Source organism: Zalophus californianus, chromosome X (genome assembly GCF_009762305.2).
Source record: "Zalophus californianus isolate mZalCal1 chromosome X, mZalCal1.pri.v2, whole genome shotgun sequence".
Taxonomy (NCBI): domain Eukaryota; kingdom Metazoa; phylum Chordata; class Mammalia; order Carnivora; family Otariidae; genus Zalophus; species Zalophus californianus.
In genome coordinates this window covers 56,296,182-56,317,342 of record NC_045612.1, presented here as the reverse complement: position 1 = coordinate 56,317,342, position 21,161 = coordinate 56,296,182, and the positions used below count along the sequence as shown (strand labels likewise).

Genomic DNA, 21,161 nt, shown 5'->3' with positions numbered 1-21,161 from the left:
GGTGGGGGGAGAATGTGATCAGGCAGGAGGCTAGAACAAAGTCATACACTAGAGATTTAGGGTATCCTTTGGTCTGTTAGAAGAAACTGTATCCGAAAATTTTAAAGAGAGAACAAATTATATATATATACCAAAAAGAAGGTTAACTACTATGGAGGGATAGAATATGACTCTAAAAATGAAAAGTAAAAAAGGATTTTAAAAATGGAATTGATAAGGTATTGGTTGAAAAAGGGAAAAAGAAAAATTCAAAATAAAAAGTAAAAGAAAAAAAGTAAAATTAAAAAAAATTAAGTTTGAAAGACTAAAGAATAAGGGGGGGAAGCCATGAATTCTATGTGCTGTATTCCCCTAGCGCTGACGTTCTGCCATTCTCATTGATTGGTAAACTCAGTCTTGGCTAGCTGTTCTTGCTGATCTTCTGGGGGCGGGGCCTGTTGCAGTGGTTCCCCAATGTCTTTGCCCAAGGTGGAATTGCCCTGCCCTTGCCAGAGGCCAGGCTAAATAATCTGCCTGGGTTTGCTCTCTGGCGCTATTGTTTCCTGCAAGGTTTTGGTACAATTTTGGAGGATGAGAGTGAAAATGGTGGCTTTCCAAACTCTGCCCCAGAGGAGCTAAGAACTCGGGGCCCCACTCCTCAGTGAGCCCCCAGAGAAAAGCAGTCAATCACTCCCGTCTCCCTGGTCTCTGGCCACACTCTGTGCTCACCAGGCCTGTGACTGTTTCTGTCTCTGGCTCATGACCCCGTGTGGAGTCTCCAAACCCAGCAGATTCCTGTGGTGCACTCTGGCACCCCTCCTCCCGGGGGAGGAAGGGGAGTCTCCCTGGATCTGCCGCTTGTTGGGTCCCTGCTGGCAGAGCAGTGGCCTGAGTGTGCTGCAGATCACGGCTTATGGCAACCCCAAGCTGAGAGCCCACTCCTCGGCTCCATCTCTGCAGCCGGCTTCCCTGCTCCGATACCTGGGAGCTCTGCTACACTCAGGCACACCCGGTATTTCTGTGACCCCGAGGGCCCTGAGACCACACAGTCCCAGTGAGTGTTCCACCCCCTGCTTAGCCAGTGGAGTGACATCACTCAGCAGAGCCGACTTCTAAAATTCTGATTTTGTGCTCCACTACTCTACCACTTGCCAGTAGTGGCTGACAGAGGCTCCCTCCCTCTCCATCTGTCTTCCCGAATATCACTTCAGATTCACTTTTCCGCATGTCCTACCTTCCAGAAAGTGGTCGCTTTTCTGTTCAGAGAGTTGCTGCTATTCTTTTCTTTGATCTCCTTTTGAGTTCGTAGGAGTTCACAATGGTTTGATCCCTATCTAGCTGAGTTCCTGGGACCAGACAAAATTTAGGTCTCCTACCCCTCCGCCATCTTGCTCCTCCCTTTTTGCCCTTCTCTTTTTATTTTTTAAAGTTTTATTTATTTATTTATTTATTTATTTATTTATTTATTTGAGAGGGAGAGTATGAGCTGGGGAAGTGGCAGAGGGAGAGAGAATCTGAAGTAGACTTCACACTGAATGTGCAGCCTGATGTGGGGCTTGATCCTACAACCATGAGACCATCATCTGAATTGAAACTAAGAGTCAGACGGCAACCAACTGAGGCACTCTGGTGCCCCTCTCTTTTTTAAATTATAAGGATTTATGCAAGAAATCTTGAAAAGAATGGAGACAAAACTCACAAATCCCAAAGCTACACCTAATCTTGTATTTGAATTTTCTCTTACTGGATACTATTGCCAAAATCTTTGCTTTTATCAGATTTCATTAAAGGGTATAAACCCTTTAAATACTAAAGCAAAACAAACCACAGAAAATTTTTCATTTTATTTTTATATTTTGTGAATAATTAGGGCTAAAATATGCATTAAAGTTTTACAACAGAAGTACTGCACAGTAGATAAAAGAACTTGCACCTTAATGAGATTAGCAAACTTAAAAGGAACCAAGAATACAGATTATATTCTGCATATATAGTATAAACTGTATATAATTTTTATGCATATTAATGTATACTATAATTATATATATATATACACATATATATATTCTTAGTGATGTTAAAACCTTGAGTCATTTTTAGTTTAGACTGTTTTCATGCTGGTTTCTCTGGAATCTTCTACTTCTGAGGCCTTCTCATCATTATCCAGTATCTGCTGAATTTAATAGAGGGTAGTGAGAAAGACTAAAACTATTTTTTTCTCAATTCAAATTTTTGTCATCATTTTTCTTTAAATAAAATGTTTGTTCTGATTTTTTCCCAGAGTCTTCAGTTCCTTTTATGTCTCCTGCATATATGGAAAGTAGCTTGATGTCTTTTGCTAAAACATCATGTTCATATTAATTTATTTATCTTTGTTTTTCTTGATGTATCTGATTGTCATATTCAATGATGGGGGGCTTCAGCACTACCAAATACTTTATTTTTATTATTTTTCATAATTTGACACTTCTCTACAAAAACATCTAAAATAACATCATTAAAAAATATAAGTTGATTTTTAGATTGATCTGTGACTGAAAAGCAGCAATGGAAATTTGCCAATATTAGTTCTGTGAATCAATGACTATGAATTTTAAGCAGGTATCATGGAAAGGTCAACCCTAAACTTGTACATAACAATACTGTCTTGCTGTTTTTGCCAAATACAAAACCGTTTCTTGTCTTTTGATGCACTTTATGCTGCTGGCTGCAAACAGAGAATAATTGGTAATTGTTATGGGCAGCAAAGTGTGTCTTTGTAATTTAGGGTTTGTTCATCCCAAAAGAATCATTATTTTTGCAGTCTACCTCAGTTTGTATTCAATTTGCTCAAAATATTAGATATGATTTGCTTTATAAAATTAATGGGAATGAAAAAACACACTGATGAAATTGCTAATATATGGAAGAAAAAATTAATTGACATGAACAATAGAATTTATCTTCAAGTCATGTTAACCAACCTAAAATGCCCATTGTTTTCTAGAAAAACAAAAGCTATTTTTGGCCCCACACCCAACCCAAGTAAAGTGTGTTTGTGTCCTGGGACATTTTTCTACCACACCTTACATAAAAAGGCATTACTGGGTATACTCTAGAGTCAGAGTATCAGAATTCAAAGACAAGTTCTGCTGCTTATTTGTGTTTATGACCTCAATTGAATTATTTAAACTCTTTGTGTCTCAGTTACTCTCATCTTTAAAATGAGAAAACTATCTGCACCTATTTCATATGGTTGTATAGAAGACAAATTGAAACAATAAATATAAAGTTATTGGAACAGTGCCTCACATGTAAATGTTCAATAAATGTTATCATTATCATTTTACATTTTTGAAAAATTTTCATCATACCTCATTCATCTTAGGCAGACTATTAAGCGTACTATAGTTTCTTATACGTGATAAAAAATAAAAACTGCCTCCTTATTATTTAGCCATTGCTTAATCATTGAGTTACTTATTTTATAATAAGTCATTATTTTACCAATTTCTTCATTTCCTTTCTGATTTGAGGAGATTTCCATGTATCTTCACAATCAAGTCAATTACAAACATCTTTCCCACATTTGCTGAAGTGGATATCTAGTGGTATCCACTGCAGTGGTAAAGTTTAGCAGGTAACATTTTCTAGTAATCTGAACAATGGATGAAATGCGAGAAATTCAATGATTTGTTTTAATGCATCATTGTGCTAATTGGGTTGTGGTAAAATCAAACTAACAAAATATAACATATAAGATAATAAAAACTTTTAAGTCTTTGTTGGATATTCTAGAAGCACACTGTGAGACATGAATACAATGAATATGTTAGAATAAGGGTAAATACACTTAATACACTTTTTCTGTAAAGTGACAGTAAATATCTTGAGCTTTGTAGGCCATCCAGTCTCTGTTGCAACTACTCAACTGATCTTAGTGTGAAAACAGCCAGAGGTAACATGTAAATGAATAAGTGTTACAGCATTTCAATAAAACCATATTTATAGACATTGAATTTGGAACTGCACATAATTTTCCTGTGTCCTTTTGCTCTTGTTAATTATTTAAAAAATGTAAAATCCCTTTTTAGCTTACTAACTATACAAAAGAGATGGCTGCTGGATTTGGCCCACAGGCCATATTTTGTTAACACTTGTTCTAGAAGCACTTAGTGAGACACGAAGGGAATGCTTTCTACAAAAACAAAAACAAAAACAAAAACAAACAGAAAAAACAAACAAAACCTGAAAATGCTTTAATGTTGACCTCAGCTGAGATACTTTGAGCTTGAACCTTCCTGCTCGCTGAGTCTTACTCATTTTCTGGAGTGTTTTATTTTATATTCCTTTTAGATTCAATTTTGTATGTCAAGACGTTCTCCCTACTGTTAAAGAAGCTAAAGTAATTCTGACTGCAAGCTTTTTACACTGATATGAAACAATAAATGAAAGTCAAAAAAGCATATTACTATAAAATCTTTTCATGTCTGGAAAACAAAAATTTCATAAAAGTTAAAATTCCCCTAAAACTACTACATAATTAATACATTCAATAAATATTTATGAACCTAGTATATCTGAAGTACCTTGAAAGAGAGAATGATGTATAAAATAACTGCTTTCCAGTTGCTTACATTATAGCAGAGAGCATAAAATATGTATACCAATAATTATAAAGCAAAATGAAATGTAACAAGTGCTATAATCATATCAAATAAGCCATAGATAATGTTAGTATTTTTAACTAAATTAGAAAAACTTACTTACCAAAACTGTACTTTTAGTAATAAAAATAACTGTACCCTTAGTTCCAGTATGCTAACTACTGATGCAGAGGGTGTGTGTGTGTGTGTGTGTGTGTGTGTGTGTGTGTGTGACATGTTTATTCTTTTGGACAATAATTAGGTGCCTAGTAGTTTCAGAAAAAGGAAGCTGTTTCTCTATACTGGAGAAATGTTTGTGTTAAGGTAAAGTTTGGATACCTAAAAGGACTGTTGCCCACCAACATTTGCTTTTAGAACCCAGTGAAAATAAAGCTTCAGTCTTGCCTCTAGACTCCTCCTGGTGACCCCTTATGTAGGCAGTGTAATTTGAGTACTAGAAAAACACTCATAGACCAAATATTCTGCCCTTATTCATCTAACTAATCTCCACATTTATTTTTGGAGATTACTTCCTCTTTTTCAAGGCAGTCATTGTCCTCTGTTAAGCCATAAATAGCCTTGGTTTCTCCACTGCTGGGTTTAGCTAAGATCATGTTTATTTGCAGGCCTCTGATCCTTTTTTCCACATGTTGTTAGGTTAATTTTTACCATAATCCAAATAAAACAATGTTGTTATCAAAATGGATTTTTTGTCTTTATTTTTTTATTTGAGTATACCTGACACACATTGCAATATTAATTTTAGCTGTAAAACATAGTGATTGGACAACTGTACACATTATTCTATGCTTACCAGAAGGGTAGCTATCATCACTCACCATACAATGCTATTACAATACCATTGACTATATTCCCTATGCTGTGCCTTTTTTTTTAAAGATTTTATTTATTTATTTGACAGAGAGAGACACAGTGAGAGAGGGAACACAAGCAGAGGGAGTGTGAGAGGGAGAAGCAGGCTTCCCACGGAGCAGGGAGACCGATGCGGGGCTTGATCCCAGGACCCTGGGATCATGACCTGAGCCAAAGGCAGATGCTTAACGGCTGAGCCACCCAGGCGTCCCTATGCTGTGCCTTTTATTACCATGTCTTAGTTATTCCATAACTGGAAGCCTGAATCTTCTACTCCCCTAAACGCATTTTACTCATCCCCTCACCCACCTTCTTTCCAGCAACCATCAGTTTGTTCTCTATATTTATAGGTCTGATTCTGCTGTTTATTTGTTTTGTAGATTCTACATATGAGTGAAATCATATGATATTTGCCTTTTTCTGAGTTATTTACTTACCATAATACCCTCTAATTCCATCCATGTTGTTGCAAATATCAAGATCTCATCCTATTTTATGGCTGTGTAATATTTCTTCATATATATATATAATATTTTATTACATATATGTAGATATAGATACATAGATATATACCACATCTCCTTATCTATTAATCTGTTAACTGACATTTATGTTGCTTCCATAATTTGGTTATTGTAAATAATGCTATAATAAACATAAGGTGCATATCTAGATAGATAGATAGATAGATAGATAGATAGATAGATAGATAGATAGATAGATATTTTATTTAGTGGTTTCATTTTCTTTGGGTAAATACCAATAGTGTAATTATTGGATCATATGGTATTTTCATTTATAATTTTTTTATGAAACCTCTGTACCATTATCCACAGTGGCTGTATCAATTTATATTCCCACCAACAGTAGATAAGGGTTCTTTTTTCTCCACATTCTCACCAAAATGAATTCTTAAATTTATCATACTCTATCCACTGCTTACATTACTGGAACATGGTACCTTGCAAACAGTACCATTCTAAGAACCCACTTTAACAGATGAGAGAGTGATTTAATTTAATTTAAATCTGAGATAAGGGTATATTTGGAAATATCCAAAAAAACAGTATAAAATGTTATCAAAAACAAATCTAGACATTATCACCATATTTTAAAAATTAGAACCCTACATTAAGATACACTCAACATGGTGCTACTATTGAAATAAAATACCGTACATAGGTTTCTCACTGGAGCTTTTAGTTGTCATGCATTGACAACCAATTTACAGAGACATAGATACATACACTTTCATGGGATTTTTCTAGTATAATTTTTTATAGTCACATCATCAAAATAATCTCAGTTGGATTCTTGATCAAGACTCATGTAATACTACTACTAATGTGGTGTTCACTTGTTTAAAGGAAACCTTTATTTAAATTTAAAAAGGTACAGGAAACAGCAAAAAAAATCAACAAAATGAAGACAACCTAAGGAATGGGAAAAATATTTGCAAATTATTTATTTGATAAGAGGTAAATGCCCAAAATATATGAAGAACTCATAGGGAGAGCTAAGATAGCAGCATGGTAGGAGGATCTTGGGCTTGTCTCATCCTTAGAACATAACTAAATAACTATCAAATCATTCTTAATACCAAAGAAATCAACTGAGGACTGACAGAAAAAACTGCACAACTAGAGGTAAAGAAGAAGCCACACTATGGAAAATAAGGAATGCAGAGATGTGGTTTGGGGGAGAAATAGATCACCGGTGCTGCAGAGGGGAGGGAGCCCTAGCTGTAGAGAGGGCCAAGAGAGAGTGGAGAGCACAGGGATATGCACAAGGAGAACACTTCTCCAAAGGCATTGACTGGGAAAATGAGAGGGGCTGATTTTCATGAGTTTTGCAACCAGTGGGGCTCAAAGACTAGAGTTTTAGAGGTCAGCAGGCTTGGCTGGGGTAGAAATCTGAGGGCACTGTCCTAGTCCTGGAGAGAAGGCAGGCAAACAACCTCCTCAAGGCAGACTGCAAGATCTGAGGACAACTGAAGGCACACAGAGAGAGACTGTTCATTCTTTTTGGAGCATGTCTGTGAGAGATGACATTCACAGAAATACCTCTGGAGACAAAAGAGCCAACAGATGCCATTTCACTCCTCCACCTCCAGCATAGGCACAGAGACACCTGTTGAGGGCACCTAAACTGGACACTGGCTCTTTAGCCTGCTTTGCTCCAAATCCCACACCATTATGCTCTGGCACTACTGCCCTTCTCAGTTAAAGCGGCATCTTTCCAAGCACAGTAAGAACCACCCCACACACATAGACAAGTGCAGGCCCCCACCACAACATGTCCCTAAAGTTTGGAAGTTTAAAAGTTAGCAGACTTAGCTGGGACAGAGGACAAAGTGCATTGCACTTATCCAGGCAGGCAAGCAACCCAGAGACAAACAATATGACAACAGCAATATGAAAAATGCTGGGGATGCATGAGGGGAAATTATTCACTCTTCTGGGAGTGCTTCCCTGAGAGCAGCAAGCACAGATATCTCTCCCCAAAGATATAGGAGCTGAGTGGTACCATTTCCTCACCTGCCCCCCAGCATAAACCAACTTCAGGAAACAGCACCACTCCACCACTGGCTGTGCTCCACCACTGGAGCACAGTGGTTAGTAGTGCTCCAGTTAGTGCCTAAACTGGTTACACTAAGTCTCACCCCTTTTCACTATGCCGGTACTGCTTTTCTCAGGCAAGTGGGCATGAAAACCAGTGCAGCAGGCCTCTACCCCAGAATATCACCACAAACTCCTGCAAGCACCACATCTACTAAACATAGAGTTCCAAAGACTTCAGTTTTAGTGGAAGTAGTAGCAGGTCTCACTTAAGAAGCAAACCAGAACACACCTAGTTAAAACTTGCCACGCTCTGGTCAAGTTCCAAACACTGCCAACTGCAGGCAAAGAGAGCCTTGGAGACAACTGACTTGAGGGATAGAGCAGTCAAAACAGCAACAGCAGTGGGTTTCATGCGAAAACAATGAATCGTGAATCACTACATCAAAAACTAATGGTGTATTGCCCCTCCACACGATCACGCTGAGCTACTGCCCATGCCTAGAATCGACTGCAACCTCAGCAGCGCCTGCCACTTTCCACCTGCCGCCTGCCAACGCCTCTGGACCATGGACCCCTGCAAAGTGAGCAAGTGTCGGGCCTTCGTGAAAATGTATAAGCAGGATCCAAGCGTTCTGCACACCGAGGAAATGCGCTTCCTGTGGGGGTGGGTGGAGAGCATGGGGGATAAAAATACCACCTGCCACTCATAAAACTAAATCAGAAGACAATATCAAGGAAGAAAAAACAGATAGTAAGAAGGCAGAGGAAAACATAAAAACAGACGAACCATCAAGTGAGGAAAGTGATCTAGAAATTGACAATGAAGGTGTGATTGAACCAGATACTGATGCCCCTCAAGAAATGGGAGATGAAAATGTAGAGATAACTGAGGAAATGATGGATCAAGCAAATGATAAATAAGTGGTTGCCATTGATGCCCTAAATGAAGGTGAACTACAGAAAGCCATTGACTTGTTCACAGATGCCATCATACTGAATCCTCGCTTGGCCATTCTGTATGCCAAGAGATCCAGTGTCTTCATCAAATTACAGAAGCCTCGGGCGCCTGGGTGGCTCAGTCGTTAAGCGTCTGCCTTCGGCTCAGGTCATGATCCCAGGGTCCTGGGATCGAGCCCCACATCGGGCTCCCTGCTCTGCGGGAAGCCTGCTTCTCCCTCTCCCATCCCCCCCGCTTGTGTTCCCTCTCTCGCTGTGTCTCTCTCTCTGTCTGTCAAATAAATAAATAAAATCTTTAAAAATAAAAAAAAAAATTACAGAAGCCAAATGCTGCCATTCGAGACCGTGACAGAGCTATTGAAATAAATCCTGATTCAGCTCAGCCTTATAAGTGGTGAGGGAAAGCACACAGATTTCTAGGCCATTGGGAAGAAGCAGCACATGATCTTGCCCTTGATTGTAAACTGGATTGTGATGAAGATGCTAATGCAATGCTGAAAGAAGTTTAACCAAGGGCCCAGAAAATTGCTGAACATTGGAGAAAGTATGAGCAAAATTATGAAGAGTGAGAGATCAAAGAAAGAATAAAAAGTGTTAAGAAGGCTTGGGAAGAACATGAGAGAGCCCAAAGGGAGGAAGAAGCCAGACGACAATCAGGAGTTCAGTATGGCTCTTTCCCAGGTGGCTTTCCTGGGGGAATGCCTGGTAATTTTCCTGGAGGAATGCCTGGAATGGCAGGAATGCCTGGGCTCAATGAAATTCTTAGGGATCCAGAGGTTCTTGCAGCCATGCAGGATCCAGAAGTTATGGTGGCCTTCCAGGATGTGGCCCAGAACCCAGTGAATATGTCAAAATATCAGAGTAATCCAAAGGTTATGAATCTCATCAGTAAATTTGGAGGTGAAGCATAATGCCCTTATGACAAATAAAGCCCTTGCTGAAGGAAAAGCAATGATCACCTAATGGATGTCACAATAATACAAACCAGTGTACCTCTGACCTTCTCATGAAGAAAGCTGGGTTGCTGTGAAGAGAATCCCTACCCCTCTGCCCCACATGCAACTGAAACATTCTATAGTGGCTTGCCGTTAGGGTAGTCATTCAGATAATGTTTTCTTACTAGGAATTACAAACTTTAAACATTTTTTAAAATCTTAGAAATATTAAAAAAAACTAATAGTATATTGTATGGTGACTAACATAACATAATTAAATTAAATTAAAAAAAAACATAGTAACAGAGTGCACACAGCACACATCAGAGACACTCCCTGAAGCACCAGCCCTGGACACTATATGACTTCTCCTTCACAAAGACATTACTCAAAGGAGCAGGAAACATAACAAGATTTTCTATCACACAGAAGAAGACAGAGACCTAGACAAAATGCCAGATGGAAGAATTCATCCCAAAAGAAAGAACAATAAAAGGTCACAGCCAGAGATCTAATTGAAACAGATATAAGTAATATGCCTGATGGGATTTAAAACAAAATCATAATGATACTCAGTGGGCTTGAGGAAAACATGGAAGACATTAGAGAGACCCTTACCAAAGTGGTAAAGAGTTAAAAAACAATCAGTCAGAAATGAAAAATGCAATAATTTAGATTAAAAAAGACTGGATGTAATGACCATAAAGATGGAAAAAGCAGAGGAATAAGCAGATATAAGAATAAGCAGAAGGAGAAGCAGAGTGATATAGAAGATAGACTAATGGAAAATAATGAAGCTGAACAAAAGAGAGAAGAATGATGGATCATGAGAATAGACTTAGGGAAATCAGTGACCCCATCAAACATAATAACATTTGTCTCATAGGAGTCCCAGAAGAAGAGACAGAAAAGGGGGAAGAAGACGTATTTGAGGGAATTATAGCTGAAAACTTCCCTAATCTGGGGAAGGAACCAGACATCCAAAATCAGGAGGCACAGAGAACTCCCATTAAAATCAACAGAAGCAGGCCAACATGGAGACGTATTGTAGATAAAATTACACAAAATACTGATAAAGTAAAAATCTTAAGAGCAACAAGGTAAAAGAAGCCCCTAACTTACAGGAAGACCCATAAGTCTAGCAACAGATATTGCCACAGAAATTTGGCAAGCAAGAAAGGAGTCGCATGATATATTCAAAGTGCTTATTGAGAAAACTATGCAGCCAATAATACTCTATCCAGCAAGGCTATCATTCAGAATGGAAAGAGAGACAGCTTTTCCCAAACAAAAACTAAAGGAGTTCATGATGAGTGAACAGCAAGAAATATCAAAGGGGATGCTTTCAGTGGGAAAAAACAAAAGTGACAAAGACTATAAAGGAACAGAGAAAATCTCCAGAAACAGTGACAAAACAAGTTAAAAAAATGGCAATAAATACATATCCATGAATAAGTACTTTAAATGTAAATGGACTAAACATTCCAATCAAAAGACATATGCTGTCAGATTGGTTTAAAAAATAAGACCCACCTATATGCTGCCTGTAAGAGATGCATTTTAGACCTAAGTCACCTGCAGATTGAAAGTGAAGGAGCAAAGAACCATTCATCATGCAAATGGAAGTCAAAAGAAAGCCTGGATAGCAATACTTACTTCTGATAAACTAGATTTCAAAGCAAAGACTGTAACAAGATATGAAGAAGGGAACCATATCATAATAAAGGGGAAAAACAAGAAGATCTAACAACTGTAAATATTTATGCCCCCAGCTTGGGAGCAACCAAATATGTAAAGCAATTAATAAGGAACATAAAGAACCTCATTGATAATAATACAATAAGAGTAAGGGAATTTAACACCCCACTTACATCAATGAACTGATCATCTAGCAGAAAACAGCAAGGAAACAATGGCTTTGAATGACACCATGGATGGATATATTCAGAACATTTCATCTTAAGGCAGCAGAATACACATTCTTTTCAAGTGCACATGGGACATTCTCCAGAATAAATCACATATGAGGTCACAAATCAGGACTCAAGAAGTACCAAAAGATTGACATCATCCTATGCATATTTTCTTACCACAATGCTATGAAACTTGAAGTCAACCACAAGAAAAAAAAATTGGAAAGACTATAAATACATGGAGGATAAACATCATGCTACTAAACAATGAATGGGTCACCCAGGAAACCAAAGAAATAAAAAAAAATGGAAAAATTTGAAAATTAAAACATGAAGTTCCAAAACCTTTAGGATGCAGCCAAAGTGTTCATAAAGGTAAAGTATTAGTAATAGAGGTCTAACTTAAGAAGCAAGAACAATCTCAAATAAACAACCTAACCTTACACCTAAAGGAGCAAGTAAAAGAACAATAAGTAAAGCTTAAAGCCAGCAAAAGAAGAAAATAATAAATGTTAGAGCAGAAATAAATATAGCAACTAAAAATAACAGGTCAATGAAACCAGCAGCTGTTACATTAAAAAATAATAATATAATTGATAAACACCTAGCCACACTTATCAAGAAGAAAAGAGGAAAGACACAAACAAATAAAATTACAAATGAGAAAGGAGTATTAAAAACCAATACCACAATAATACAATCATAAAGAGTATTATGAAAAATTATATGCCACAAAATTGGAAACCTGGAAGAAAAGGATCAATTCCTAAAAACATATGAACTACCAAAACAGAAACTGGAAGAAATAGGAAACTTGAACAGACTGATAACGAGCAAAGAAATTGAATCAGTAATCAAAAATCTCCCAAAGAACAAAAGTACAGGGCCAGATGGTTTCCTAGGGAAATTCTACCAAACATTTAAAGAGATAATACCTATTATTCTCAAACTATTAAAAAAATAGAAATGGCAGGAAAACTTCCAAATTCATTTTATGAGGTAAGCATTACCCTGATACAAAAACCAGACAAAGACTCCACTGAAAAGGTAAGCTACAGTAAAATATCCCTGATGAATGTGGATGCAAAATTTCTCAACAAAATACTAGCAAACCAAATCCAACAGTACATTAAAAGAATCATTCATCACGATCAGGTGGGATTTATTCCTGCACTGCAAGGGTGATTCAATATTTGCAAATCACTCAATGAGATACACCACATTAATAAAAAAATGTATTAGAATCATATAATATTTTCAGTAGATGCAGAAGAATCATTTGACAAGGTACAACATCCGTTCTTAATAAAAACCCTCAACAGAGTAGGGATAGAGGGAACATATCTCAACATAATAAAGGCCATGTATGAAATACCCACAGTTGGGACGCCTGGGTGGCTCAGATGGTTAAGCGTCTGCCTTCAGCTCAGGATCGCAAGGTTGTGGGATTAAGCCCCACATCTGGCTCCTGGCTCAGCAGGGAGCCTGCTTCTCCCTCTTCCTCTCTTCCTGCTCATGCTCTCTCTCTCTCTCTCTGTCTCTGTCTCTGTATCTCTGTGTCTTAAGTGAATAAATAAAATCTTAAAAAAAAAAAAAGAAAACCCACAGTTAACTACATACTCAATGAGGAAAAACTGAGTTTTCCCCCTAAGGTCAGGAACATGACAGGGCTGTCTGGTCTCACCACCATTGTTCAACATAGTAGTGAAAGTCCTAGCTTCAGCAGTTAGACAACAAAAAGAAATTAAACGCATCCAAATCAGCAAAGAAGTCAAACCCTCACTCTTCCCAGATGACATGATTCTCTATGTAGAAAACCCAAAAGACTCCACCAAAAAGTTGCTAGAACTGATACACAAATGCAGTAAAATTGCAGGATACAAAATCAACCTATAGAAATTGGTTGCATTTCTATACACCAATAATGAAGCAACAGAAAGAGAAATCAAAGACTCAATCCCATTTACAATTGCACCAAAAATAATAAGATACCTAAGAATAAACCTAACCAAGGGGTGCCTGGGCTGATCAGTCATTAAGCCTCTGCCTTCGGCTCAGGTCATAATCCCAGGGTCCTGGGATCAAGCCCTGTATCAGGCTCCCTATTCCACAGAAAGCCTGCTTCTCCTTCTCCACTCCCCCTACTTGTGTTCCCTCTCTTGCTGTCTCTCTCTGTCAAATAAATAAATAAAATCTAAAAAAAAAGAATAAACCTAACCAAAGGTAAAAGATTTATACTTTGAAAACTATAAAACACTGATGGAAGAAACTGAGGATGACACAAAGAAATGGAAAAACATTCCATGCTTATAGATTGGAAGAAAAACTATTGTTAAAATGTCTATACTACCCAAAGCAATCTACACATTTAATCCAATCTGTATCAAAGTACCACAGCATTTTTCACAGAGTTAGAACAAACACTCCTAAAATTTGTATGGAACCACAAAATACCCCAAGTAGCCAAAGCGACCTTGAAAAAGAAAAACAAAACTGGAGACATTACAATTCTGGACTTAAAGTTATATTACAAAGCTTTAGTGAACAAGACAGTATGGTACTGGCACAAAAACAGACATATAATCAATGGAACAGAAGAGAAAACCCCAGAAATGGACCCACAACCATGTGGTCAACTAATCTCTGACAAAGCAGGAAAGAATGCCCAATGGAAAAAGACAGTCTCTTCAAGAAATGGTGTTGGGAAAACTGGACAGCGATATGCAAAAGAATAAAACTGGACAAATATTTTGCACCATAGAGAAAAAATAATTCAAAATGGATGAAAGACCCAAATTTGAGACAGAAATCCATGAAAATTCTAGACGAGGACACAGGGAGCAACCTCCTTGACATCGGCTATAGCAACTTCTTTCTAGTTATATCTTCTGAGGCAAGGGAAACAAAAGCAAAAATGAACTTTTGGGACTTCATCAAGATAAAATCTTCTGCACAGCAAAGGAAACAATCAACAAAACTAAAAGGCAACCTTCATAATTGGGGAAGATATTTGCAAATGAAAACTGATAAAGGATTAGTATCCAAAATCTATAAAGAACTTATCAAACTGAACACCCCCAAAACAAATAATCCAGTTAAGAAATGGGCAGAAGACATGAATAGATATTTTTCCGAAGAAGACATACAGATTGGTAACAAATACATAAGAAGATGTTCAACATCAGTCATAATTATGGAAATAGAAATGAAAACTACAAGGAGATATCACCTCACACCTGTCAGAATGGCTAAAATTAATGACATAGGAAACAACAGGTGTTGGTGAGGATGCAGAGAAAGGGGAACCCTCTTACACTATTGTTGGGAATGTGAACTGGTGTAGACACTCTGGAAAACAGTATGGAGGTTCCTCAAAAAGTTAAAAATAGAACTACCCTATGATCCAGCAATTGCACTACTAGGTATTTACCCTAAAGATACAAAAATACTGATTCAAAATGACACATGCACCCTGATTATTATAGCATCATTATCAACAATTGCCAAATTATGGAAAGAGCCCAAACGTCCATTGACTGAAGAATGGATAAAGAAGGGTCATATATATAATGGATGTTAATTAATTAATTTAATTGATATATATAATGGAATATTAGCCAAAAATATGAAATCTTGTCATTTGCAATAAGGTGAATGGAGCTAGAAAGTATTACACTAAGTGAAATAAGTCAGAGGAAGACAAATACCATATGATTTCACATATATGTGAAACTGAAGAAACAAAACGGAATAACATAGTGGGGAAAAAAGAGTGGCAGATCAGGAAACAAACTCTTAACTCTAGCGAACAAGTTGTATGTTACTGGAGGGGAGATGGGCCCAGGGGAATGTGTTAAATAGGTTATGGGTATTAAGGAGGCACTCGTGATGAGCACTAGGTGTTGTACGTAAGTGATGAATCAGAAGAGATGTCAAGTGTTGGTGAGAATGTTGAGAAAGGGCAACCCTTGTGCATTGTTAGTGGGAATGTAAAATCATGCAGATGTTATGGAAATCAGTTTGGAGCTGCCTCAAAAAATTAAAAATAGAACTATATGATCTAGCAATCCCACTTTTGGGTATCTATCTTTAAAAAATAAAATCAGTATCTTGAAGTGATATCTGTACTCTTATGTTCACTGTAGTATTAGTCACAATATTCAAGGCATGGAAATAAGCTAAGCGTTTGTCACCAGATACGTAGATAAAGAAAATGCAAAAATGTTTGCACATATATACATATATAGTTTTATACACTCTCTAAACATTTATGTGTGTATACACATATACACACACAATGGAATATTATTCAGCCATAGAAAAGTAGTAAAACTACCATTTGTGACATTGATGAACCTTAAGTCCATTATGTTAAGTGAAATAAGTAAAACAGAGGAACACAAATACTGTATGATCTCACTTAAATGTGGAATCTAAAAGTCTAAAAAAAACAAAGTCATAGAAAATGACAGTAGATGAATAGATTGCTTTTTGCCAGAGGTTGGGAGGTAGGGAAAACGGGGAGATGTTGGTCAAAATGTGCAAATTTCCAGTTCTAAGATGAGTAAGTTCTGGTGACTATAATTAACAATTATTATATACTTTAAAGTTGCTAACAGAGTAGATCTTAAATGTTCTCATCAGAGAAAAAAATAAATGATAGTTATATGAGGTAATGAAGGTGTTAACTAACCCTATTATAGTAATCATTTTGAAGTATATAAGTGTATTAATCATCATATTAAACACCTTAAAGTCACAGGATGTTAGGGGTGCCTGAGTGGCTCTGTTGGTTAAGCGACAAACAGATTTAGCTCAGCTCATGGTCTCAGGGTTGTGGCATCAAGCCCCCATCAGGCTCTTCACTCAGTCAGAGTCTGCTTGAGATTCTCTCCCTCTCCCTCTGCGCTTCCCTCTCTGTATCTCTAAAATAAATAGATAAAATCTTTTGAAAAATAAATAAATAAATGAAAAGTTACACAATGTTGTATGTCAGTTATATCTCAATATAGTTGGAAAAAAGGTGCAAAAAAGGAAAATATAGAGATATAAGCTATAAGGAGGAAGGCAGTCATAACAAGAAGCAAGACATGATTCCCTTATCTGAAAATAGCTAGAGATGTTGAGTACAGTATTTCAAAAAAAAAGGAGTAGAGACAGAGAGTAGAAAATTGCTCGACAGAGACTGGTCCATGGGGGAATTTGGAAAAGGTTGGTACAAGGGTACAAATGTTCAGCTTTAAGATGAATAGGGTATAAGGATCTAATTTAACACAGTAACTATGGTTGATAACACCATATTATATAGTTGAAATTTGCTAAGAATATAGAACTTAAATGCCATCATCAAAAAATAATTAATTAATTAATTAATACATATGTGAAGTGAAGGATGTGTGAATTAGATGGAGGTATTCCTTTCATAATGTATACATATATCAAATCATCATGATGTGCACTTCAAATATTTTATAATTTTGTCAGTTATAACTCAATAAAGCTGAAAAAAGGAATGCTAAATATATTTAATGTTTTAGTATATCCTGTATGTTTTAGGATGCATCTACCTATTATAATCTAATGCAGTATATCTTATTTATTGCTGAAAGTCCCTTGTGTGTAACTTTATAGAAGTATTTCAAAAGTGCTAATTTCCATAATTAAAAAGATGACATTTAAAAAGCTTTTGATTTCTCATGGGGGTCCAATCAGTACAATATATAAAGGCCTGTTATCATTGTTTTCTCTTGAACTAGATTTGTTATTTTGTTACTTTGCTGAAATATATATTTGTTAGAATATATATATATATTTCTTAGCAAATTCACATAGAAAATATTTATGTCTTAAGAAGTAGCCAGTGTTATCACCATTCAGCTGTTCAATATTTTGCTTTAAGTAGTAAAGGTCTCTATAAAACTATTGCAACTCATGATTTCAATACAGATGAAAACCATGCCACAAAAACTAGTTTTAGGTTACTTTAGAAAAGTATCTAAGAAAATTTTATAATGGAATAGAATTATCATAATCAATTATAGTTTATTTAAAATATAATATTTTCTTTAAAGTAAATGAGGCTACATTCATCATAAGATGGTTCATTTTAAGGCTCTCTTACCTTGTATCCATAGGTATTTTTTCCTTTTTCCTTTATTATTTATTGATTTAAAATACAAGTACACATAAAGCATTTTATTTGTTTTCACTTCTTATTTCAAATCTCTAAAACTGCAGCAAAGAACATCACATAATCTCTCCTTTTTGCCATAATGGGTAAAATGTGAGGGTGATCATCAATGTCATCATAAGGTTAGCTTCCAGTTGTCACTGTGTCTATGAAAACAAAAGATTCCAGTTAGCAATATCATAGAATTGTAGAAGTCTCACATAAAGGGTAGACTCTCATGTTTATCATTACCACATAGATTTCCTTTCAGCTTTATTAATGAATGTTTCTATGTTCAGACATTGTTTCCAAAATTTTCATACCAACATTTTAATACTCCATTTAACCCATGATCCTTGTCCAAGATGAAATTTTTTCATATCAGAATTGACTAGAACAAATGTTTTCAGTAACTTATGCTGACTCAGCTATTGTGTTTGCTTTTCAGCCCTTCAAATTCAGTTTAATAGACATGAAATCCAATATTTGCTGATTCTATATATTTACCTCTCCCCAGTACACTACTTTTTTGAATTTTATTCTTAATCCAAGATTAGATTTTATCTTTTACCTAAAGCTTTTCCTGACCACTCCAGCCCACAATGACCTCTTCTTTGAAATTATATAACATATCATATGTGCCTTACATTCTACAACTCTTCCTCATATCACCTGTTTTGCCAGACTCATGACTCTTAGATATTCTCTTATGGATATAATCTAATTTCAATATCATTCACTTAGAGGATAGTAACTATAATTACTCTTAAAACTGAAAACCTAATCTGGCCAATATAGAGGTCCAAAAGGGCTATTATCACCCATACCTGTCCCCATAACTGTATCAGGAAACTTCTGGTAAAGTATCCAGACTGTATTAGCATATTTTGTCAACCAGAGTACACTCTACTGATCCATAAGGTGATTGTGGTCAACTAATTTAGTAGGGCTTTTTAAAGTTTGAACATCTAATGGAAAGCCAATTCTCCTGTTTCAAATATTAGTTTAGTCTTCACTGTTTTATTTTATATGGAAATGATTAAAAACAGCATTTGATTTTTTAAAGCATGATATGAACTCTTGTTAGCCTTGGATTCTATAACCTAGAATTATTCATGGACCAATTATATACTTTCAGTACACATGGACATTAGTAGTTCTTAAAAGCCTATAGAATAAAATAATACTTCTAGAATCATTTTGGCTTAGGTTATTATTTGGAATAATCAAAATTATATTTTAATAAGGATTTGTTTTAATATATTTTAAAAAATTCAGTTGCATTTGCTGAACTGGATAAACATACATTTGTTACAATTGGGAAATTAAACATTAACCATACTTATAATAAGGGTGTTTGTGTGTGTGTGTACATGCATGTGTGTGTGTGTGTGTGTGTGTGTGAATTAGGCTTGAAGAATCAGATTAATCTGTTCTCTATCTGTTGTCACAAAGAACAGTTTACATTAACTATATTTTAATGATGTTATTGCATAGAATCATTTTTCAGTACTTAAATAGACAATATTAAATGACCTCCATGTAATTGCTCAAATCATTCAATCCCTTGAGGCTGTTAGCTTACTATGTTATATACATGAATATGAAGATATATTCAGATTCTTTAAGGAATTTCCTTTACAATTTTTAAGCCAAAAGTATATTTATGGCTTAATGCTCTGGGCTCTTAGCCAAGTATGTATTAAAATTATCAGGTATATTGAAGATTCTTTCTTGAGTCCAATTTTTTACAATACCTACAGGCATTTCTCCAATCTATTTCTATACAGATTATATTGTTTTCACACAACAAAAATGAAGTCAGTCTCTCAGTCTTCACTACAGAAATTAAACTCAATACTTGGTCTTTATATTTAATCAATAGCTATGTTACTAGTACTTCAGGTCCTTATGATCCCTTCATCAACTAAGAAATTCCCATCTGTCCATTCATTTTCTATCCTTTGTCACCTTGTTCCATTTTTTTTCATAAAACTAGTCACTATTGAAATTTTCTTGTTTATTTATTTGTTTATTTGTGTGTCTAACCCCCACTCATTCTAGAATACAAGCTCTTTGAGAGCTGAAATTCCACCTCTCTTGTTTGCCTATGTATCCCAGTGCTTAGTATATAAAAGGTGCTCAATAAATATTGTTGAATTGTACTTTATCATAGAATTCAATCATGAATTAATTATCATCCAGAACTTTACAAGTTCAATTGAGACCGGTGATACTTGAAACAATATAGTGTATCAGAATCACCTAAGGACTATTTTTAAAAAGATTCCTGGGCTTTACACTAGGCCTACTGAAGCAGAATTTCTGGGATTGTGGCTCAGGTGTCTGTATTGTTTAAAAAGTTCACCAAGTGATACTGATGTAATATTTCCACTGAACAGAGCTATTTGACATTTGAGAACCATCAGTTTAATGTACATGCCAATTTTCTATTCACTGTTTTTTTTTAATGCTGTCTCTACATTATGTTATCTCATCCAAAAGCAACAGTCCTAAAGTTTATGATGTGGAAATCCAGCAAATAGTTTTACTGAATTTTAGCATATTTTCAAACTTAAGTTACCACCAATGTAAAATAGACTTTTATATAATTAGGGCCCTATGTATGAACCTTAGGTCAACCACAAACCAAAAACCTATAATAAATACACCAAAAAAAGAAAGAAAATAAAGCGTAAGACTACAGAAAGTCTAGAGCAAGAGAGTATAAAAGGAACAGTTAAAAACTACAAAAACAACCACAAAATAATTAACAAAATGGTGATAAGTACATAGATATCAATAATTGCTCTAAATGTTAATGGTCTAAATGCTGCAATCAAAACACATACAGTGACAGAATGTATTAAAAAAAAAAAGACCCATCTATATGTTGTCTATAAGAAACTCATTTCAGACCTAAAGAATGCACGTAGAAGTAAATAATAAATAAATAAATAAATAATAATGTAAAAAGTGAAGGTAGCAATACTTATATCAGACAAAATAGACTTTAAAACAAACACTCTAACAAGACACAAAGAAGGACATTACTTAATGATAAAAGGAGGATATAACAATTATTAATATCTATGCACTCAACATTGGAGTGCCTAAATTCATAAATCAAATATTAACAGACATAAAAT

At 35.7% G+C, this 21,161-nt stretch overlaps 1 protein-coding gene and 1 pseudogene across 2 annotated transcripts in view; both read left to right on the top strand.

Moving 5' to 3' along the window:
* Positions 1-21,161, top strand: part of KLHL4 (kelch like family member 4) — a 150,714-nt gene that overhangs the window by 14,287 nt on the left and 115,266 nt on the right. The window lies entirely within an intron of this gene.
* LOC113930832 lies at positions 8,605-9,906 on the top strand (annotated as a pseudogene).